Below are 25949 nucleotides of genomic sequence, written 5' to 3' on the forward strand. Positions count from 1 at the left end.
AATTAAAAAGTGATAACCTAATAATTGATTTGGGATGGGTGAGATAAATGTTAATTAAGATAATGTACCTTGTGCATAGGTGAGTGCTAGTACAGGGGTCATAATATTACGAGAAGGCCTGGAATGGCAAACTTACCACATTGTCTTCACGAAAGGATTGGTAGGGTCCACATGAGACTTAGTTGGAACTGGAGGTTCGGGAGAGGTTACCAGGATAACCCAAGATGGGGGCCAAGACCTATGGAGGTTGTACCATGGTATCCATCTTAAGCTATGCAATGACATTCTCTCCTTAGAGTCACTAGTGTTTGTGAGTTGAGTCACATGAATGTTTGCGGAGTATTGTAGTTCTTTTGTACTGGTCTTACTTTGCTTGCTTGAGGGTTTTCTACTATCTCCTAGCACGGTGGGGTGGTTCCATTTCTGGATCACATGGTCGGGTGGTAGTGCCACTTCCCATTGGATGATCTGGAATATATCTTCAGGCGAGGAAGGGCTTCACTAGTATTTCTTGGTTCGTGGTTCATGTACTAGCTCATGTTCGTGATCATTGTTCAGTTGAGACCTTGTGGTCATTGTATCAAAATTTTATGTAACCTTGATCTTGTAACTTTAGATTTTGGGGTATTGTTGGAAACCATGTATTTATGGATGTAGTAATATTATGTCAGTGGAATGTATGTTAATTTAGTTTCTTTAATCTTTTGTATATATGATCTATGGGAAATGAGTACTTTGGAGTACTTTGATTTTTTTCATTATGGAATTTAGATGTATGTGTAGATTTTATCTTAAGCATTTAATTTTCCTTATTAGCTGAACAATAGGATTAATAGTGGTGTTAATATAGTCTACGAACTAATCTTCATTGGTAACCCTTAGGAAATCTTGTGTTAGACTTCTGCTATGTTATTAGACGTGCTATTGTATGATTACGCACTTAATCTGTTTTAAAAAAAAATATTACGCCCTTTTAGTTACCTAGTTGTATTGTTTTTCTTTAGGGTTTCTGATGGGGCATTACATTTGGTATCAGAGCTTAAGTTTCAACATTGGGTACTTTGGGTTTGTAGTGTGCCTATTCAACTTGACCCTTTTGCTTAGGTCTTAATGTTTGTGTTTCCCTTGTTTATCCTTGCCATAGATATGAACCAGTACTAGGTCATGGCTAGGAGAGCTAGGAGAGGTGGCCGTATGGGTGGTTGCAATAGAGGCAGAGGTGGAGGATAGGGCTGTGGTTCTGATCATCATAGTCCTTCACCACCACCTACTCATGTGAGTGTTGAGCCAGAACAGTCTGTTCATCATGATTTATAGCACGTAGAAGAACAAGTCCCCAAAAGGGAAGAGCTGAGATAGATGTTTTAGAAGGCTCTTGCTAGGTTAGGCCCCAGGCCTAAGATTGATTAGCCAGTTCCAGAGGAGAGAGAGAGAGATCACCTAGGAGGAGGGAGATTGAAGTTAACAGAGATCTAGCTTCCTTGGGTCACATAAAGGACTTGATGAGGTCCAACCCTCCTTTCTTTGATGGTATGGGTGCCGGTCTCGAGGCAGAGACTTGGCTTATTGGTCTAGATTAGTGTTTCACTATGTTCCCATACAGTAGCAACACCAAGGCAAGATGTGCTATTATGTGTCTCAAAATTTTTTGCTTTGATCTGGTGGAGACTAGAAGAGGAGAAGATCGGTGTGTGAATTAACACCGTGACATGCGAGCTATTTCTGGAGAGATTCAGAGCATGGTTTCTCTCACCCCAGTGGAGGCAGACTCAGGCAGACGAGTTCCATGCTCTGCGTTAGTATGGTATGACAGTAGACCAGTATGAGCACAGGTTCTATGAGCTCAAGCAGTATGCTGGGATTGGTAATGATGAGGCTATTCTTGTACAACACTTCTTGAGGGGTTTGAATGACCGCATTAGTGGAGGTGCTAGGGTGTTTGAGCCAACTTCAGTGGAGATAGCCATGGCGAAAGCTAGATTAGTTGAGTTGAACCTTAGTTGTGCACTTGGTGGTCATCCAGGTGTGCAGATAGGGAGTGCAACTTCCAGTGGGAATACACCTCATGGGAATCAGTCCTAGTCAGCTGCACCATTTAGGACTCCTCAAGCACTCTCAGGCACTCGCTAAGGGTGGATAGCAACAACAAAAACTATCAAAACCAAAACAATTTCGGGGCCCTACAGGGCAGTCCTCACAAAATACAACCCACGCCCCTAGTCAGGGAAGTTTCCAATAGTCTAGTGGGCCGACAGGTAATAGAGGAGCTTGCTTCTCTTGTGGACAATTTGGTCATAGAGCTACGCAGTGCCCTCAGCGTTTCAACAATATAGATAGTCAAAGGCCAGCAACATCAGAGCCTACAGTGGGAGATGTAGGGAGATCCCATAGAGTGTTTTTAGTGGTGGATGACCGCCAAGTTGATCCTCAAGGGTCGCACCATCGACCAGGTAAGGGTCCTATGGGACCCAAATGATGAGACCTCGACAACTTGGGAGGATGCAGTGAAGATGAGAGAGCTGTATTCTTATTTGTTTTAGGCTTCCAAGAGTAAGCCTAGTTTTGGGGGGGAGAATGTACTACCCCTATTTGTTTGAACTCATTGGACTCATATTTTATTATTGGTTGTTTTTAGTGGATACATTACCATGATTTGTTATTCAGACTTATATGACATTATTCCATGCTTTATCTGGATATGAGATGCATAATTTAATTGTAGTATTTCAGTACTTGTGATTTATGGCATTTTATGGATTATTGCTATGTACTAACATTATACTTTATCTATGCAATGTGGAATTATATGTTGTGCCTGCGAGTGTATTGGATGCAAGGGGACTATTTTCCTTCACTCATTTCAGTGAGACAGGGAATGTCATGATTCTCCTTCATCAGTGTGTATGCCATGTTTTTTATATTGTATACATGCATGTGTGGTTCGATGATGCAAGATATTGCAGGTACAAGTACTAGGTAGGTACGAGGTATCATCTCCACCTAGCTTCACAGGTCTGAGTGTGCCTTATATTTTCTGATGGAAGTGGAGGAGATAGTAGTCGACCCTATTTTATTCAGTTACACTCGTGTGAGTCTCGTTAGTTGGTCGTCCTGTCAGTTTGTTCGGCCTTGGTATTTTGTTGTTTGATCTTGTATGAGTATTTGCTTGAGGTTTGCTTTGTTTGTGTGTTTAGTGGTTTTAATTAATTAATTAAATTTATGAAGTTATCTCATTATTGGTATGTTTAGGGAGTTATGTATTTTATGCATTGAGATTATAAATTTAATTAATTAAGAGAAATTATTAAATTAATGTTTGGTTTTCGAAATTAAACAATATTTGTACGTATTTTATGTATATAGTAGGTAAATATGGCTCATGTTTAATTATATTGATTATTTTTAATATGATTATTTATAAGTTGAATGATTAGATTTTAATGATCGTTTTGTTTTTATATTGATGCAAGTTAGATATACATGGTAGTTAATAACTTTGATTTTATCAAACACACATAAATACGTATATGTTTTGAGGAGAATAATTAAATTAAGTTTATGCGATCATCGTCTTTTGCTACAAACATGATTATTCATAAAATGTATTTATGAATATTCGCATTATATAAATTATGAATATTGTTTTAATGAAAAGCCAAAATATATATATATATTTACATATATATTTAATTATAGAAAATGGTTATTAAAGAATTTGTTGACAAGTTTAATGTTTAATATATATATATATATATATATATATATATATATATATATATATATATATATATATATATATATATATATATATATATATATATATATATATATATATATATTAATGAAAAGTCATTAATTATATATATAAATATAAATAAATTAAAAACTTAAAATTCAAATTAATAATAACAAATGATTTTTTTTAGTGGCGGGTTGGTTTTTTTTATAAAAAAATAAGACTTAATGAGGGTGGCCGATAGTAATATCCACCACTCCCCTTATATAAAGGGAGGGGTCGGTATTACCACCGACCACTCATTTTAATTTGAATAAAGGAGCATCCATGTTGCAAGCTGCCAAAACATGTGGCATGCGTTAATGATAACGTGGTTTACTAGCCCACATAAACCCACTGATATCCACCGTGATCGAAATGTATAAGATAGTTATTTAAATTGCATGTTTTTAGGAAGTGATTTTTAGTAAAGTCGACTTAGTCTTGGAGTTAAAAGCCACATGGATAATCTATAAATATGGACTTAACCACTTTAGTGGTGTGGTGTCACATAAGAAGTTAATGGATAACTTTACATGGTGAACACATAGGTGTTGAAATATGATTAGGATTGTTATGATGCAATTAGATCATGAGTGGTGTCATTTAGAATCAATTCACCACTAGGAGAGATAGCCTGAAAGTAGGAAAGTGGGTAGATGACAACACTATATATATATATACCATTTGGGGAGGATAGAAGGTTAGATGATAGTAAGATAAATAGCGGTATGAGCTCAAGAGAAGGGGGAACAAGAATAGTAGAGGGAATAGAGAAGATACTCTTATAGTATCGAAGAAAGAGAGAAGAGAATTGTTTTAAGAATAGAGTGATAGGATAGATTGGTTTGAGATTTGCAAGCAAGGCATAGTTCTATTTGGCGGAAGAGCATCAGAAGTCTCACAAACCAGTTCAAGCTTGCAAAGAGGTCAAAATTTCTTTTGATTTTGGTTATTATTTAAGGATGTGTGAAATTGGAAGTTTTAGATATAGGTTACGATTATTTATATGATTTTGCTTATATCGTTTGTTTATTGAAAATGTAATTATTAATCGTTTGAAATAGAGAAATGGAAATCATAGTGAAATAGATGTTAACTAATTTAATTGCTATAGTAGTGAATAGGGGTATTTAATCTCTTATTTATATTATAAGGTTAGTTGATAGGGAGCATGATAGAAGTTACGAAAGACATAACATTGCAAATATGTTTCTTTTTCGCTGAAAAATATCGACATTTCTTATGGATTAAAATTATAAGTTTATATCGCCTAAGCTCTCTATATTCCCATGTGTCCTGATTCATTTGCCTCTTTTCTCAACAAAATGACAACATTGATTTATTTGTATTAATATAGTTGTAATTCTTATTTTCTGGAAATCTTAAATTGCAAGCTATTTATGCATTTCGTTGTTTTAAGAAAAGATTGCCTGTATTAGGATCTTGTGTAAATGGTGTTTTCAGTCAAGTTGAGATTTCGTTGCAATTCTGGTGGAGTTGTCATTGTGTCCTATGTTGTTATATCTCCTTGTTCAAGTGTTGTTGTATAACCTTATTGATGTGAGCCATTGTGTGTTTTGTCCAAATGGTCAATCTTGGGTTAGCGATTGTGTATCCTTCACCTATATTTTGTCAGGATTAGGTATGGTTGTCTATTTCGATATAGAGTTCTTGTAGAGAGACCTTTCCTGTAGTGTCCTATGAGAGAGAGTGGCTTTTGAGCGGGGGTCATGCCCGAAGTGGATGACAGGTTAACCCGTCAAAAGTCAGTTAAAAAGTGATAACCTAATAATTGATTTGGGATGGGTGAGATAAATGTTAATTAAGATAATGTACCTCATGCATAGGTGAGTGCTAGTACAAGGCTCATAATGTTACGAGAAGGCCTAGAATGGAAAACTTACCACCTTGTCTTCACGAAAGGATTGGTAGGGTCCGCATGAGACTTAGTTGGTACCGGAGGTTCGGGAGAGGTTACTAGGATAACCCAGGATGGGGGCCAGGACCTATGGAGGCTATACCATGGTATCCATCTTAAGCTATGCGATGACACTCTCTCCTTAGAGTCACTAGTGTTTGTGAGTTGAGTCACATGAATGTTTGCGGAGTCTTGTAGTTATTTCGTACTTGTCTTACTTTGCTTGCTTGAGGGTTTTCTACTATCTCCTAGCACGATGAGGTGGTTTCATTTCTGGATCACATGGTCGGGTGGTAGTGCCACTTCCCATTGGATGTTTTGGAATGTATCTTCAAGTGAGGAAGGGCTTCTCTGGTATTTCTTGGTTCTTGCTTCATGTACTAGCTCATGTTCATGATCATTGTTCAGTTGAGACCTTGTGGTCATTGTATCAAACTTTTATGTAACCTTGATCTTGTAACTTTAGATTTCGGAGTATTATTGGAAACCATGTATTTATGGATGTAGTAATATTATGTCAGTGGAATGTATGCTAATTTAGTTTCTTTAATCTTTTGTATATATGATCTATGGGAAATGAGTACTTTGGAGTACTTTGATTTTTTTCATTATGGAATTTAGATGTATGTGTAGATTTTATCTTAAGCATTTAATTTTCCTTATTAGCTGAACATTAGGATTAACAGTGGTGTTAATATAGTCTATGAACTAATCTTCATTGGTAACCCTTAGGAAATCTTGTGTTAGACTTCCGATGTGTTATTAGATGTGCTATTGTATGATTATGCACTTAATCTTTTTAAAAAAAAATTATTACGCCCTTTTAGTTGCCTAGTTGTATTGTTTTTCTTTAGGGTTTCTGGCGAGGCATTACAGGTCATTTACCTTTCAATAAACTATATAGTCTAAATTTATTGTTATAGACCCATTTACAATCATTAGATTTTCTTCCTTTGGAAATATGAATAAGATCTCAAGTGTCACATGAGTTTGAGATCATTATATTCTCCTACACATCTTATTTGGTACAGACCTTAATTCATTGATTGCAGAGACTCGAATGGCATAAGCAGGTAGAAGTGTTCTCAACAACTTACTTGTTACATCCTTTTCTTCAATAGTTCCTCCTGCTCCTTTTATTTGATTTATGATTTCCTTTAACTTTATACTGTATTGGGTTATGTTCTCACCTTCATTCATTCTCATAGATTCCAGGTGTCCTCTTAGACTATCTACTTTTGCTCTTTGAACATGTTCATCACCACCATACATAGATGTGAGCTTATCCCACATAGCTTTAGCATCATTACAGCCTTCCAGATCATTGAACTCTGAGTCGGTCAATGTTGATGTTATTTCAATCATTGCCTGAACATGTTCTTGCTTCACATTTATTTCTTCCATTGTCATAGGGTAGGTGCTAGGTGCAGTGTAAACATTCTCCAGATAATATGTTGCATATTCTCCAATTCCTGATAAGTGCAGCTTCATCCTTTTCTGCCATGTGGAGAAACTTGACTTGTTCAACTTCGGTGCATCCCTTTTATACATCTTCGGATCCTGCCTCAATTTCCTTTAAACTTTTCTTTCAGAGGTCAAGCTCTAATACCAATTGTTAATAGCTCTATTTACAAGTGTTAGCAGGATGAGAGGGGGCAGGGTGAATCATAAAAACTCACTATGCAATGTTAATCTCATATTCAACCTTGGTAGCCCTCACTTGATATACAACTAAGATAGTAAATCATTCAAACTCATAAATTGATAAAATTGAAATATCAATACACATATAACACTAGATTTAACGTGGAAACCCAAATACGAAAAAACCACTATGGATTTCAGACCCACAAAGAAAATATACTCTTCTAGAGTATGCTTGGTTAAAAGCAAATCCTGTTAAAGATTACATACACATTCCTAGATGTGACCCAGTTAAGGGATTTCCCTCAGATCTATTAGAATCTTGCACTTTCTTAGAAGTGACCTTGTCAAAGGATTTCAAACACTCAATAAGAATGTTACCTTACTAGGATTTACAAATAAGACTGTTAGGTACACTCGGTTAAGAGATTTCTTGTCACTTATAGAAATAAATAAAAGTAATTAAACTATCTGCAACTTCACATCTCAAATGTTAAAGCAGATTCTCTGTGCTCAAAATAATCTTGTCATAAGACTTATCTATCCTCCTTGCTAGGCTTCTCAATCTGTTCTTCAATTAGATCTTCAAGCTTCTATGCTTGGTAATCACCTTTGTAGCATCATTGTGCATACATTTGCCCACATCTGTTATTCAATTAGATCTTTAAGCTTCTGTGCTAGGTAATCACCTTTGTAGCATCACTATGCATACATTTGCCTGCATACTTAGTTCATCGACTAAACCTTATTTATAAGCAATACCTAACCGCTTAATCTCCTTAATCACATTTCCCATGATTAATCTTAGCCATTAGATCTTCAAAAATGACTAGGTACATTGCATCCTTCGATCTGTAAAATGTTTTATCTTACCTTGGAACTTGTATTCCTTCCTTAGTACTTGTGCTAGGTTATTACCATTCAATCTGTGCTATAGATCTTCCTCTTGATTTTCCATTTCCGTAGATCCTTAACAAACTTCTTGCACAACATTCCAATCTTCAATAAAACTCCAACTCATCGGCATCCTTCATTTAATTTTGTATTCTTTCATTCAATGCATTCTATTACTACTCAGTTGATGCTCGGTTAATACTGAACTTTACTCAGTAGATATTCTCATCTCAGTTACTTTTGCTCAGTTCACTCAGTGACTGATAAACTCGGGGTTTACCGGCTGGCTCTCTGCTCGGTAAAATTGAATAGTATCAACCTTAACTCAAATATAGGATATCAAATCAATCAAAACAATATGATCTCATCATTGTCTAACTCGGTAATATTTTCCCATTGAATAACTTATTACTCCCCTCATTTTCACATTCCCTCTATGTCACTCACCGACATCTTTATGCTCATCAAATCATTCTCTTTAAGATATGGCAACATCATATTGAATCAGAAAATCAATTGTTTGACATCAATGACAAAATAATATCATTAAGACAATAATCATCTTTATCAATTAATCTCCAACAACCTTCTCAATATCCTATTGATAATGCCAATAATCAACAAACCTATTGATAATGCCAACAATCTCCCCCTTTGGCATTGATGGCAATACCCACATATCATGGCAATACCAACTTGATTGATTCCAATTGATTCGAACTGAAATTCTTCTCCTGTTATCCTTGAGCTGTAAACTTCTTCTGAAGTCTTCTCCCCTTGTCATTAGTCTTCTCCCCCTTTGACAACAATGCCAAAAGTAAAATTAATGCATGATTACTTCCCCAGTGAAGTAATTTCCTTACTGTTAAAACATAAACAAATGTATCAGCTTAGTCTTGGTCAGATCATCTTATCTTCATTTATTGTTTCCTGCACAACTTTAGAAAACCTCCTAAAGTGTGTAAACCAACATCAATCCACAAATAATATTTTGTAGAGTCATCGAATTGATGCTTTCATTGAACTCTGTCAGTGAGTACTAGATAGGGGTAGGACCCCTAACTTGCTTCTAAGATACTCAAAAGTGTCCCTTGGCAATGGTTTTGTGAAGATGTCTGCTATTTGTTCCTTTGTGCTAAAATATTCCAACACAACTTTCTTTTCCTGAGCTTCTTCTCTTAGATAATGATACTTGATAGAAATATGTTTTGTCTTAGAGTGCATTACAGGATTCTTTGAAATGTTAATAGCACTAGTGTTATCACAAAATATAGTTACTGGCTTAGTAACTGTCTCATTCATACCTTCCAACAGTTGTTTGATCCATGCTATATTAGTACAATTTAATGCTACAGTGACATATTCAGCTTCAGTTGTTGATTGTGAAATGCATCCTTGTTTCTTGCTAAGCCAACTCACTAGTCTTTCTCCCAAAAAGAAAGCTCCACCGCTTTTGCTTTTCCTGTCATCAATATTTCCTACCCAATCAGCATCAGTGTAGACTTTTAAGTCAAAATGATTCTTCTTATCATATAGTAAACCATAATCTTTAGTGCCTCTTAAGTATCTAAAAATTCTCTTGATTGTTGTCATATGGGTTTCTTTGGGATCTGCAGAAAATCTTGCAACTATACCAACTGCATGCGCTATATCAAGCCTGTTGTGAACTACATATTGCAGCTTCCCAATCATAGATTGGTAAAGTGTCTCATCAACAGATGCAGATTCATCATTATTTGATAGTTTAAAGTTAGTAGTCATAGGAGTACTTACAGGTTTAGAATTCTCCATTCCAAATTTCTTCAAGATTTCCTTTATGTACTTGGATTGAGTAATGAAAATCCCATTTTTCATTTGCAGTATTTGTAACCCTATAAAATACTTTATTGCACTGATTAATGCTTTACTCCTAGAGGAATAACCAAGAAATGTTCCTTCTTCGCTCTTCTGATCAAATTTTCCATTCCTATCATCTTTGTGAACATAACATTTACTTCCAAATATTTTAAAATAACTTACATTTGGTTTCTTGTCATACCAGATTTCATACAGTGTCTTCATAGTTCCTGTCTTCAGTTGTACTCGGTTCAGGGTGTAAATTGCAGTACTTATTGCTTCTCTCCAAAATGTTTGAGGTACTCTCTTTTCTATCATCAATGTTCTGACACAGTCTACAATCGATTGGTTTCTTCTTTCAGCTATCCCATTTTGTTGTGGTGTTCTCAGTGCAGACACTTGTCTCTTTATACCATGATCATTGCAGAATAAGTTAAATTCATCTAAAATGAATTCTCCTCCTCTATCAGATCTTAGACATTTTAACTGTCTTCCTATTTCATTTTCAACTCTTGCCTTATACCATTTGAACATTTGAAATGCTTCTGATTTCTCTTTTAAAAAAATAACTGACATCATTCTTGAGTAATCATCCACAAATAATATGAAGTATTTATCACCATAATAGCTTTGAACTTTCATAGGACCACAAAGATCAGTGCGCATAAGATCTAAAATTCCTTTAGAAGTGTAAGATTTACTTGTAAAGCTTGATCTTATCATCTTACCCATCTAGCATCCTCGACATATAGCATTCTTAGGTTTTTCCAAGCTCGGTAGACCTCTTACTCGGTGCTTTTTGCTTATTTTGATCAGGTTATCAAAATTTACATGACAAAACCTTTTATGCCATAACCAGGTATCTTCTATTTTTGCATATAGATAATTGTTCCAAGTTGAGTCAAGATGAAATGTAGTACCTCTTGTTTGAGTCCCTGTAGCAGCCAACTTTTCATGTTTGTCATGAACTTTGACAATTTCTTTCTAAAATTCTATTTGGTATCCTGTATTGTTTAGCTGTGCTACACTCAACAAATTGTATTTCAAACCTTCAACCCAGTATACACCATCACATTTAGCATTATCAAGAAGTGTGATAGAGCCTTTACCTTTCACTGGACATGGTGCATCATTATCAAATCTTACATAGCCTCCATCATAGTCTTCTAATTTAAAAAACGTGTGTTTATCACCTATCATGTGATGTGAGCATCCACTATCTATCATTCAAGAATCATTATTATTTATGTGTGATATTAAGGCTTTTTCCTCATACCTTTCTTCATTTGATCCATCTTTAATAGCCACATAAACAACTTCCTCTGTATCAGTCCCATCAAATTTATCATCACTGGATTCCTCATCAGCTACTAGGCATGTCTTTCTAACTCTCCTTCTGAAGTCTCGGTGTCCTCTGTATTGGTTGTCTTTCTGTCTGTCATCTCGATATTCTCTCTTTTCACTAGATTCTTTGTCAGGATAGTTAGAAGCCATATGTCCAATTTTATCATAGTTAAAACATTTTAAAGGTAGCTTCCCTCTATACTTACCTTTGCCTCTCAGTAAACTTCTGGCCAATAGTGCTTCAAACTCTTCTTTCTTTCTGATTTCCTCATATAGTTTGTGTACTTCTTCCATGTTTTTGTGAAATATCTCACTTGCTCCACTGTGATCTCCTTTAGAATACTTATACATTCTATTATTGTAATCATTTGATTCACCAAGATGAAAAGAACTGAATGCAGATTCAACTTTGTTTACCGAAGACCCACTGTTATCAAAGTTACTTAACTCAAAAGAATGTAGCTTACTGATACTAGCATCCAAAGAGACTAGCATATTTGGTACAGACCTTAATTCATTGATTGTAGAGACTCGAATGGCATAAGTAGGTATAAGTGTTCTCAACAACTTACTTGTTACATCCTTTTCTTCGATAGTTCCTCCTGCTCCTTTGATTTGATTTATAGTTTCCTTTAACCTTGTACTATGTTGGGTTATGTTCTCACCTTCATTCATTCTCATAGATTCCAGTTGTCCTCTTAGACAATCTACTTTTTCTCTTTGAACATGTTCATCACCACCATACACAAACGTGATCTTATCCCACATAGCTTTAGCATCATTACAGCCTTCCAGATCATTGAACTCTGAGTCGGTCAATGCTGATGTTATTTCAATTATTGATTGAATATGTTCTTGCTTCACCTTTATTTCTTCCATTGTCATAGGGTAGGTGCTAGGTGCAGTGTAAACATTCTCCAGATAATATGTTGCATATTCTCCAATTCCTGATAAGTGCAGCTTCATCCTTTTCTGCCATGTGGAGAAACTTGACTTGTTCAGCTTCAATGCATCCCGTTTATACATCTTCAGATCTTGCCTCAAGTTCCTTTAAACTTTTCTTTCGGAGTTCAAGCTCTGATACCAGTTGTTAATAGCTCTATTTACAAGTGATAGTAGGATGAGAGGGGGGGGGGTGAATCATAAAAATCTCACTATGCAATATTAATCTCAAAACCTCGGTAGCCCTCACTTGATATACAATGAAGATAGTAAATCATTCAAACTCATTAACTGATAAACTTGAAATATCAAAACACATATAACACTAGATTTGACATGGAAACCCAAATAGGGAAAAACCACTATGGGATTTCAGACCCACAAAGAAAATATACTCTTCTAGAGTATGCTCGGTTAAAAGCGAATCTTGTTAAAGATTACATACACATTCCTAGATGTGACCCGGTTAAGGGATTTCCCTCAGATCTGTTAGAATCTTGGAATTTTTTAGAAGTGACCTTGTCAAAGGATTTCAAACACTCAATAAGAATATTACCTTACTAGGATTTACAAATAAGACTGTTAGGTCTACTTGGTTAAGAGATTTCTTGTCACTTATAGAAATAAATAATAGTAATAAAACTATCTACAACTTCACATCTGAAATGTTAAAGCAGATTCTATTTGCTCAAAACAATCTTTTCATAAGACTTATCTATCCTCCATGTTGGGCTTCTCAATCTGTTATTCAATTAGATCTTTAAGCTTCTGTGCTAGGTAATCACCTTTGTAGCATCACTATGCATACATTTGCCTGCATACTTAGTTCATCGACTAAACCTTATTTATAAGCAATACCTAACCGCTTAATCTTCTTAATCACATTTCCCATGATTAATCTTAGCCATCAAATCTTCAAAAATGACTAGGTACATTGCATCCTTCGATCTGTAAAATGTTTTATCTCACCTTGGAACTTGTATTCCTTCCTTGGTACTTGTGCTAGGTTATTACCATTCAATCTGTGCTATAGATCTTCCTCTTGATTTTTCATTGCCGTAGATCCTTAACAAACTTCTTGCACGACATTCCAATCTTCAATAAAACTCCAGCTCATTGGCATCCTTCATTTAATGTTGTATTCATTCATTCAATGCATTCTGTTACTGCTCGGTTGATGCTCGGTTAATACTGAACTTTACTCGGTAGATATTCTCATCTCAGTTACTTTTGCTTAGTTCACTCAGTGACTGATAAACTCAAGGTTTACTGGTTGGCTCTCTGCTCGGTAAAATTGAATAGTATCAACCTTAACTCAAATATAGGATATCAAATCAATCAAAACAACATGATCTCATCATTGTCTAACTCGGTAATTGTTGCCCATTTAATAACTTATTACTCCCCTCATTTTCACATTCCCTCTATGTCACTCACCGACATCTTTATGCTCATCAAATCATTCTCTTTAAGATATGGCAACATCATACTGAATCAGAAAATCAATTGCTTGACATCAATGACAAAATAATATCATTAAGACAGTAATCATCCTTTATCAATTAATCTCCAACAACCTTCTCAATATCCTATTGATAATACCAACAAGCAACAAACCTATTGATAATGCCAACAGTCTATGTGTTTGGTTCTTGATTTTGTATGGTAGACAATTTTGGTGTTTCCTCTATTAGTCTCTGTGTTGCATTGGTTCAACTAAAAATGTTATTTTTTATCTGCTTATTTTTGTATTGTAACTTCAAGTGTGGGACCCTTTTCCCACCTTATCTAATCAAAAGCATACTTATGGCTCTTTCCATGAAGGTTTGGTTCACCTTTTTTTTCACTCCATTTCATTGACGTATCATATTATTTTTTTCCCAATACCAATTGCATGCTTACAAAATTCATCAAATTCCTTAGAACAATATTATCCTCTATTATTAAATCTCAAAATTTATTCATAAGATGGCATTAACCTTGCAATCCTAAGTCATTTCCATGTGTCTCCATTATCCTTGGTAGGTGTAGTTAGATCTCTTAATTGCACATTTCAAATCATAGTCAACTCCCCTCGGAATTTAAAAATTTAACTATGTTCAATCATGTACTAAAGTGACTTTGTGTAAACCTACCTTTTATAACCAATGTAAGTAAATATAAGTAGATTTTTGCTTTAGAAAAAAATTATCTATGTCTTCCTTCTACTGTCCCTTGAATGTTCATCATGTGTCAAAGTCCACAAAGAGTCTAAAAAATTTCAAGTGTTAGAGTTTTGTTGGTTAATTCCTTAATTTTGTAAGCTACTAGAGTTGTATAATTTCATAGTTGTCCAACCCAATATTCTATCCCAATAATCTCAATTTCCTTTTGTCTATCGAGTTGTTGGACCTCATCCTCCCAACATAACTTTCCACTCAATCCCAATAATCTAGTCTAAAACTTCGTAAAATTTGCCTATATAGAACTTATCAACCTATCATACCTACCAAGGTTGTCATGCCACTTATCTTAACTCCAAAATGTATATTTATTCCTTATATAAATTTTCCTCGGCAAGTTGTCAAATTTGTCTCTCCATTGGTACCATTTTCATGGCATCCTTAGACCTCAAAAACCAAAAGTCCTTGTCAAACATACATTCTACTCTTAATCTAATGTTAGAATTCCTCATCATTCCATTTTGTTTGCACATTCTCATTAATATATTAAATGTTTCCTTCCATAAGTGCCCTTGACTCCTAACTCTCCTTCAATATTTTTTCAAGTTGCAACCATCCTTCTATGTGGGTACTTATTTCTATCTATCCATGACATCTCAATTCGCTACACTTCAAATGTTTCTTATGTATAGTTTTTAAACTTGGTTACTCATCTCATCCCCAAGATTAGCCAACTTTTAGTGCATTTTTTTAGAGTTTTCAAACTTCCCTCCCATTTGATACTAGTTCCATAGTATTCCCAACCCTTTAACCTAGATAGCTTGATGACTTCAATACCTTAAGAGGTGTGATTTATCCCTTACCCTTGATTCCTGACACACCAATCTATAATATGAGGTATGGATTTCCTCCAACGTCCAATGCTAACATTTTCCTTCAACTTTTTACCAACTTTCCACTAACTCATTGTAATAGTTAGGAAAGAGCCACATATACACTGGAAAAGATTCATGTACAATGAAAAAGTATTGATAGCTACTAGAACTATCTTTTCACTACATGAGGAAGATTTTTTTATGTCATTTTGGAATGATTTTCAATGGTAAAAAGTGAAAACTAGTTAGGTTTTTCATTTATTAGTCGATTTGGCCTTTTATCTACTAGAGAACACCCAAATATGATTATTTAAGCCATAAAAGAATGCATTCAATGAAAAGATGTTATTTCAACAAAGTTAATGTCTACAATCATGTAAACTTTATAAGGATATAATTTCCACGCCATTTTGAGTGATTTCTTAACCAACTTGTGAATTTTCCAACTCTTCTATGCATGAATTTCAGAGTGAATAGTGATAAATTTGATAGGAAATCTTTTAGGGAGAATTTTGATGAATATTGACATGTTATTTGACCCTAAGATGACACATTTTTTAGGGTGAAGGATGAAGTTCATGACATTTATATCATGTTTGTTAGTTGTATTCTTCATGCCCTAATTGTAGATCTATGTAAGTTAATCTTTATTGTAAAGCATTCTAGGTATTTCATATTTGTATAAAAACTTCATCCTAGTTGAGCTGCATTTCATGTTTAACCATTGCATATGATTGAAACTTATATTTTTGGGTTTATATATTTGTAATGGTAATACAAACATTTTTCTTTAAAAAAATCAATATAAGACATTACTTTTAGTTCATTTTGCACTTTGTATCCATGCTTTTTTTACAGCTTTAGGGGATACAAGAAAACCCTAAATGCATATTTTTTGTATCAAAACTTTTTTATTTGCATCCAAGGGATGTAAGTAAAATATTTTCAGTTTGTGCATGTATATGCCATGTGAAAGGATTTCAAACTAGTACATGAAACTTTGAATTAATTTATGGATTATCAAGTAGAGATTGCATTATTAATGATAAATTGCATTTGAGGGTTTGAGCTCTGTAGGGTAGAGTCAAGTATATCAACCATAATTAAAAGTTCAGTTCTATAGCACTTGTAGTCACATAAATCTATCTAGTTTAATTAAATGAATATTTGCTATTTATTTGATTAAAAACCCACTAGCCAATAGTTAGTTAAATTAACATTTAATTAATTCTTTTTCAAACAAATCTCCTATTAATTAAATAAATTATTCAATTTGTTTTAATTAATTCATTAAACTAAATTCACAATCAATTAAATGAATAAATCCTATTTATTTCATTTAAATCCTCTTTCCTCTTTTAAATAAATTAAATAAAACATTTATTTAAATCATTAAATCCCCCCCACTTGCATTCTCCTAAAAATGCAACTTGCACCTATTTGTTGAAATAAATGAATTTTATTTTATTAAAAATTCTATTTTCCCTCACCCACCAAACCCACTTGCAATCCTAATCCCCTTCTAGACTCTTCTAACCCCTTCCTAATTAGCCTAATCCATCCCCTAAATATTGTCACATTCCTAAGCAACTTGGAGTCACTTCTCAAAGACTCCAAAGTCTTTGAAAACATTTAATGCTTTATGTGTCCAACAAGCTAACCTCTAAAGTCTTCCAAACCACTAATGGCTCTTACATGACCATTTATGGTTAAAGACTTTGACCCCTAACTCAACCCTCATGTAAGCCATGTGTCTCCTCAAGCATTTATTGCTTTGACCATGTTTATCCTCACTAACTCTTGCACAAGAGTTTATCCATTGGATAAAGGCATTATTCTTTGAATAATGAACTTATTCACTCAACCTAACCTTAATCTTACCTCCCAGGTTAACCCTCAGGTCATGTCAAGCATTTAATGCTTCTTCCTTCTCCTCTCAACCCATCTCATGTTGACACTTGTCATCCTAGGATTTTGTTGAAAGTCCTCACATAGATCATAAACCATTCAATCCTGACCCTTGTTGAGATTACTCAATCTCAACCATCCATTGCTCCATTTTTCCTGTAAATAGAGCCCATTTCTTCATAATCTAGATCCTAAAAACTTGTATGCATTTAACTTATAACCAATTTTAGAGAAGAGCATTTAGCATAAATAACATATATTGTTATTTTGGACTAAAATAAATCATTTTCATTTCATAGCATCTATTATTAGTTTGTTTTACACTTTCATTTGCATAGTTAAATCATTTTCAATCTTGAACCTCCATAAGGCATCCATAGTGCAAAAAGCTGCTGAGAGCTACACTAATTTGGAACTTGGAGAGGAGATGAACAAGGGAGGAGGAGCTACAAGCATGGTGGAAGGCATTTGGAGATGCCTTATTTTATTTGCTTTCATGGTCAAATGTTTTATTATGTTTTTAGTGTCTGTCTTGGTATGCCTGCTTAGACTAGTCCTTGGTTGATTAACACTAATGTTTCTTTCTTGTGTTCTTCTGTGTGTTGCCTTACCATAGATTTTCTAATCCATTTTGCACAACTGGCAGATAAGTGTCACCCCTTTAAACACCTGCTACACAAAAACATCCGCTTTCAATGGGATACCAGATGCCAACAAGCATTCCAGATGCTTAAAGACTATCTCTTGAATACACCATTTTTGATCCCACTAGATCCAAGTAGATCTATATTACTCTATATTTCAGCAACAAATATAGCATTGGGAGTGCTACTAGCTCAACATAATGCAGAAGGGAAAGAGTGTGTTGTTTACTACATCTCTCGCACACTGCTTGGCTATGAACTCAATTACACACCTATTGAGTGAGCTTGCCTAGCAGTAATCTTGGCATCCACTAAACTGAGGCACTACCTGTTAAGACATAAAGTATAACTCATTGCAAAGATCGATCCACTAAAGTACTTACTCAGCAACGCAACATTGACTGGCCGCTTGGCCAAATGGGTAATGATTCTAAGTGAATTTGACATTGAGTATGTGGACCGTAAGGATATCAAAGGGCAAGTTATTGTAGATCAGTTGGCCGATGCACCACTCATAGGTGATCATCCTCTCATTTCCAATTTTCTAGAGGAAGAGATCTTCATTTTCCAAATGGTTCATACACTAGGCATGGCTTGGGGGTAGGCATTTTGTTTATCACACCTCAAGGTGACAGCATCCCGAAGTCTTACAGGCTCGCATTTCCATGCATGAACAACATAGCAGAGTATGAGGCCTTGATCATAGGACTCAGATTAGCCATACAATGGAAATTAAAAGAGTTACAGATATATGGAGACTCCCAACTGGTCATCCAACAAGTAACCGATGAATATCAAACCAAGGATGATAAACTCATGTCATACAAGAAAATAGTGGACAATTTAAAGGCATCATTTACTACTATAATCTTTGAACAGATACCCAAAGATCAGAATCGAGCTGCTGACACTATGGCTACCATTGCCTCTCTCCTAGATCTTCCACATAATTCAACACGCTATGAGTTCTTGGTAGAACAACTTTGGATTCCCGCTTATGATATCCCCAAATCTGAGATTATATGTCTCCTTGTCGGTTCTGAATCCCTATGGTATGGTGAATTCTACACCTATCTACATGATCACACACTTCCTCCAAACCAATCGAATAACCAACATAAAACCTTCATTTGCCAAACCACTCGATATACCATCATTGGTGAAACCCTATACCGATGCAGTCTTGATGGTACTCTCCTTCGATGTTTGGAACGGGATGAGATAACAAAGGCCTTGGAAGAGGTACACAAAGGAATTTGTGGAACTAATGCAAGTAGTCTTTCACTAGCCAAGAAGATCATATGCTCTAGATACTATTGGCCATCCATGGAAAAAGACTCCTACTACTTTGTTAGAAAATGCAAGAAATGCCAGGTTCATGAAGACTTGATACATGCACCAGCATAGGAATTGCAACCAATCACAAAACCATGGCCCCTTTTTCAATGGGGACTTGACCTTGTGGGTAAAATCCATACATATTCATCCAATGACCATAAATTCATTATTACCACCACCGAATACTTCACAAAGTGGATTGAAGCTGTTCCACTTACCCAAGTCATCGGCAAGAAGATCGGCTCATTCATTTTAAATTACATCATTTGCCGGTATGGTGTACCCATATCCATCATCACAGATAATGGGCTTCCTTTCAAAAAGCAGGATGTCTGTGAACTCTGTGAGAAGTTTCACATCCAACACCATTTTTCCACTCCCTATTACCCACAAGGAAATGGTCAGGCCGAAGCATCGAACAAGAACATATTAAGAATCCTCAAGAAGACAGTCAATGATGCTGGCCGTGATTGGCATGTTCAATTAAATCAAGCGCTATGGGCGTATCGAACTAGCATTCGAACCCCTATAGGTGCAACTCCCTACTCACTAGTCTATGGCATCAAAGCCATCCTACCTATTGAGGTCAAGATACCATCTCTATAGGTTTCCTTGCATAATCTCATAGATGATGAAGCATATAGAGTATCACGTCTTCAAGACTTGGAACTACTTGATGAGAAATGACAAGCTGCATACAATCAATTCAAAGGCTATCAACAGTGCATGAGTAGAAGCTATAATCATTGAGTTAGACATCACACATTTGAGGTAGGCGATCTTATTCTTCGAGAGAATCCTCATAACCAACCAAACAAAGAACATCAGAGAAAGTTTGAATCAAACTGGCTAGGTCCATATGTTATCACTGTTGTATTTGGGTCCGGGGCATATCAGTTGGCTACTTAAGAAGGAGAACCACTAGCAGATCCAATCAACATCATGCACCTCAAATGGTTTTATACATAAGCTGTATAGAGCAACAAGCTCCCATACATACCAGAAAAACACCAAAAAAAATTCATATAAATGTCCTAAAGAAAATACAAAAAAATCAAAATAGTAAAGAAAATTCATGCATCCAAACAATGAACAACCACTCCGATGGCACCTTGGGTAAGTGCAATGGTGAAAACCTAGCAAACAGGTGCCACTCATAAAGGCTATGGCTACATTGTCTTTTAAAATTGTGGCGATCACATTCATTACATCCACACATCCATCCGTCCAAACCATGGCTTGTTATTGATCTGCAATCAAGGATAGTCCTTCATGTGTCTTGCATCTTGCTTTTTCATAGTCATGTCTAAACTGGGGGCAATGCCCTTAACCTATTTGATGGAAGTGGATTTTGCATTACTTGTGATTCATTGAGTTCTTCATTCAAAACTGTCTCACAAAATACAAAAACATTCAAAAAACTGTGTCACAAAATTCCAAAAACATTGAAAAACTATCTCACAAAATTCCTAAAACATTCAAAAACATTCACAAATTTCCAAAAAAAATAAAAAACACTCACAAAATCCAAAAAACATCATAAAAACATCAAAAATCAATAAAAAAACATGGCAACACTTTTTTACATACGCTTTTCAAGCAGATACCAAACAAACATTGTGAAATACTCAAACGATGACCACTGATCACATCAACCAAACAATCAACATCGACATGCAAACTATCTTGACAAGGATGCATCCTTCCTTACCAAAACAAAGACATGATAACATTTTCTTTGACAAGAAAATTTTGTTTAAGCTATCAAGTACTTGGTCAGTATGATAAATTATTTATTCATTTATATCAAGTTCCTAAACTACTCCGGGATATCCACAAGTGATTAGAGTGGCCAGGATGGTTTCTAAGCATTGTTTGTATATCTTCTACAAATTATTCCAATGAAGTTCTGGGGCATGTACTAATGGTGTCTATGTGGGAAGTTCACTAAGTTACGTGATCATATGCAAAATACAGTCATGGATCACTATGGCTTCCTCACTACAACATATACCTTGACCATATGAGCATGAACCATTATGGAGGGTCCATATTCTTTATTCTTTATTTATGTTGTTTTTTTGTAGGTACAATTCTCTATCCTTGGTTCCTACTGCCTCATCCAAGATTGATACTATCATGCTCAATGATGAAAATAAAGCACTATGGATCATCATTCCATCTCATCTGTTTGTATTGCATTCCATTGCATATCACCCATCCATTTAATCATTCATTATTCATATGCATGGTTTTGTATGCAAGTATGAACAAGGATTAATATGAGAAGTTATTTGAAAAATGAACTGGTCTTGGATGCAGAAATCATGACAGAGTTCTCTGATACATCATCAGTGCATCATACAAAGTCTAAACAACCTTGCATTCATCTATCATGAACACATCATCATTTCATTACATTCAGTGGCATTTAAATACACTTAGTTCATTATCATATGCTTTCATATAGGTTTATTAACTTTATTTTTATCCATTCATTAGAGTGCATTTCATATCATTTAGTCGCATTTAAATACATATAGTTCATTATCATGTACTTGCATTAGTATCATTACATCATTTCATCATTACAAAATCCTGACATTTAGATTCATTTGTATGATAAATTTCTGATCATTTACTACCATTGTTAACCATTACCATGCATTCATTTATCTATCCATTAGTTAAGTGCATTCATTTATCCATCTCATATATTCTTATACTCATTCATTTCATCTTTCAAAAAATTTCATTTAGGATTCATTAACAATACATTCATTATCCTATTAATTGCATTAAGGTGTAGTTATTCATTACCCATGAGTTGCATTATCATTACATTAACATTTCACTTAGTCATATTTCATAACATTTAGATCATAACAAAACCATTTGTCTCAACATTGGTTTATACATTTTACATACATTCATTTAGATTTCTTCACATAGACATTTCTACTTTACATTTGTTTATCCATATTGCATTCATTTTTAACCATCTAGATGCGTTTACATAAATCATTCATACATTGCATCAAACATCATTGCATATCATCATCTCATTGACATAAAGCACAAGTACTATCTATGTCATCATTAGGACCATTTCATTATGCATACATTATCATCATAGAAGTACATACATCAAACATTACACCAACAAATCATGCATATAAACCTGCATCCACATGTTAGTGCCACATTCATAAACATGCATATAGACATCATATAAATCAAACATAACATGCATATAGGACTCATCTCATCCACACCTACATATAGCAAGTACAAATATCCATCTAAGAATACATCATAGATAATCACCCTGCATAAATCCATACATATCATCACAAAATATGGGATCTCCTCATATATCATATCATCTCGTAAAAACATACATGTATCAGAGTACAATGAAGTCAAAAATATCAGCTATCAAGAGCCATCCAAGACACAGTCCAAAATGACAATGAAATATAATACATAAATGCTCTCTCAAATGCCTATGGCCAGATGCTGCACCACCATCACCACCTGCTCCCTCACTCCCCCCTGCACCACCTGCACTACCTCGCCGTGGAGGACCCATCACACCACCACTGCTTTGCATCCTTTGAGACCGCTCTAATCTCTCCCGACGCATCTGGGAATAACTCAATGCTCGTCAAATAGATGGCACCTCCTACTCATATAGACCCCACCAGTAATCAACCTCTACACCTGCTCTTCGCAACTCTCTCGCCAGGGAATCAGTCGACGACCCATGTTCCTGTACTCCCTCCATGGCCCAAACTCTCTCTTGTAACTAGATCACCCTGTCAATGGTTTGATCTCTCTTCCGCAACACTACAGTCAACTCTGACTCTCGTACAAACAACTACACCACTTGTAGCTCCCTCCCCCATATCCATAGGTGCCTCTCCAGTGGCTCCCTCTCCAGTGGCTCCCTCCCCTATATCCATAGGTACCTCTCCCTCCCCCGCATCCCTACCACCTAATCTCATGCCTCCCTGCATCAAAGGTCCCTGTGATACCCACAATGGCTGCCCACCTCTCCCTCTCCGCTGTAACTATCCACCACCCCCCTCTCTACCTCCTCCATCACCTCCTCCTCCATCGCCACCACCTCCATCCCCTCTCCCTTGTCCACCTATTACCACTCCATGACCTCCTCTCCTCCTCGAAAGATGGAATAGGATTTGTTGGATTTGATATTTGTGGAATCAGATGTGCAGTAATATACTACGTGTACTCCTCAGTAACACCTACATCTACCATCCGCAGCCTCGTATGCCATGGTCTTGCCTGTAGAGTCTGAAACACTACCAAAGCCTGATCATAGTGTAATACTAGCCCCCATAGGAACCTCTCTCGGACCACCCTTGCGTACTCCCCAGATCCACTTGGTAGTCCTCGTCTCCATCCAAACTATCTCAAAACTCTACGAGGTACCTATCTCTCCACATGGTAGGTTGTCCTACCAATCAGGTATCGTGTCATAAAAACATATGACAAGGCCTCTCCATCATCCTCCCATGGCTCACACTCAATATACGGCCTCCAGATCACTGTATACAAATTATCAAGCGCCCGCCACCACCACTCCAACATCCCCAGGTGGAGCTAACTCTTCATACCACCATACATATATACATAGGACTGATCCACTGCCCTAAATCTTAGACTCACTGGTCAGGTCACAGGTAAGTGCTCCCATGCCCAGATATGAAGAAGAGTGATCCCCACTCCCAGTGAGCTCACCTCTCGGTATACTACCTCATGCAGCTCTCGATATAAGTGTGATAGCACACATAGTCCCCATGCAAAGCGGGTCCTCTCAGTCATCATCAGCTCTATAACCTGGCCCCAACCAACGACCAGTCCATGCAATCATTGATCTGGGCATATCAGTCCCCCAATAATCCCTAATAAAATAGCCGGTAGTAGCTCATACAAAGCAGCTATATCCTCACATGCTATCGAGCCATCGTGAATGGACACATCCTCATCAAAAAATCTTTGTACTGTTTCTGTCCCCCAAGCTCGGTCATACGTCACCAGCTCTACAACAGGCATTTATCATAATGGCCTAAGTCTCAATAGGGCTGCTATGGTTCAAAACAACTCTCCTCTCCATTCATCCATCATTGGCATTAGGAGATTCTTTTTCAAAACACTCGGGCATCTATTTTCCTAACAATAGCGCTACTCTACACACAATAGCGCTAATATGCTGCCAACCACGCTAAATCAACTACACAATAGCGTTAAAAACACAACAACGCTATAACAATTATGCAAACATGCTATATCAAAATAATTGCGCTTCACACAGTGCTCAATGGTGCTAAACCTACAAATGCGCTAAATCAACTATACAAAAGCGCTACACTTTACAAACGTGCTAAAACCACTATGCAGAAGTGCTATAGCGCCACAATAGCACTATTAAAATTGACAACAACCCCAAAGCACTATTGTTTTGACTCAACCTGGACAAGCTAAAAAACATATAAAAAATGCATGAAAAACAAAATTTCAAATTCACATACCGCTGGTCCATAGTCATCTGGCCGTTGGAATCGATGAACTCGCTCTAGCCGATGATCTACTATTGGTACCGGCATCCTGAATGTTGATTGCTCTTTTGAAAAGGTCACTATCAGAGCTCAGATATCACTATGGAGACGAATGCAAATGAACCTGTTTTCACCCCTTTCCCCCCATATATACCCTTCGTCATAACCCTAATTTTACCCCACTCACCGTCGTGGTCCCTGTGAACTTCCAAAGCCTCCCATTTCTCTGTTTTATCTCCAATTTCTTCTATTCTTTCACCAGTATTGCTAAATTCTTCTCTTCTAACACCCCGCCAATTTTCCTTCTTTTTCGAGAGATCACCCGATTTTTTGAAATTTTCGGCCCATATCTCGAGGGGGCATAGCACCCATTAAATTAGCATTTTATGGGGCATATTTCTTCACACCTCTTTTTCTTTCTTTGAAATGATGCGATAAAACACACCATCTCAAAGAGGGGCAAATGTAGTCACGTAAATCTGTCTAGTTTAATTAAATGAATATTTGCTATTTATTTGATTAAAAACCCACTACCCAATAGTTAATTAAATTAAGATTTAATTAATTCTTCTTCAAACAAATCTCCTATTAATTAAATAAATTATTCAATTTATTTTAATTAATTCATTAAACTAAATTCACAATCAATTAAATGAATAAATCTTATTTATTTCATTTAAATCCCTTTTCCTCTTTTAAATAAATTAAATAAAACATTTATTTATATCGTTAAATCCCCCCCCCTTGCATTCTCCTAAAAATGCAACTTGCACCTATTTGCTGAAATAAATGAATTTTATTTTAATAAAAATTCTATTTTCCGTCACCCACCAAACCCACTTGCAATCCTAATCCCCTTCTAGACTCTTCTAACCCCTTCCTAATTAGCCTAATCCATCCCCTAAATATTATCACATTCCTAAGCAACTTGGAGTCTCTTCTCAAAGACTCCAAAGTCTTTGAAAAATATTTAATGCTTTATGTGTCCAAAAAGCTAACCTCTAAAGCCTTCCAAACTACTAATGGCTCTTATATGACCATTTATGGTTAAATCCACTTGCACCCATGGTTAGGGACTTTGACC

Source organism: Cryptomeria japonica, unplaced genomic scaffold (assembly GCF_030272615.1).
Source record: "Cryptomeria japonica unplaced genomic scaffold, Sugi_1.0 HiC_scaffold_14, whole genome shotgun sequence".
Lineage (NCBI taxonomy): Eukaryota > Viridiplantae > Streptophyta > Pinopsida > Cupressales > Cupressaceae > Cryptomeria > Cryptomeria japonica.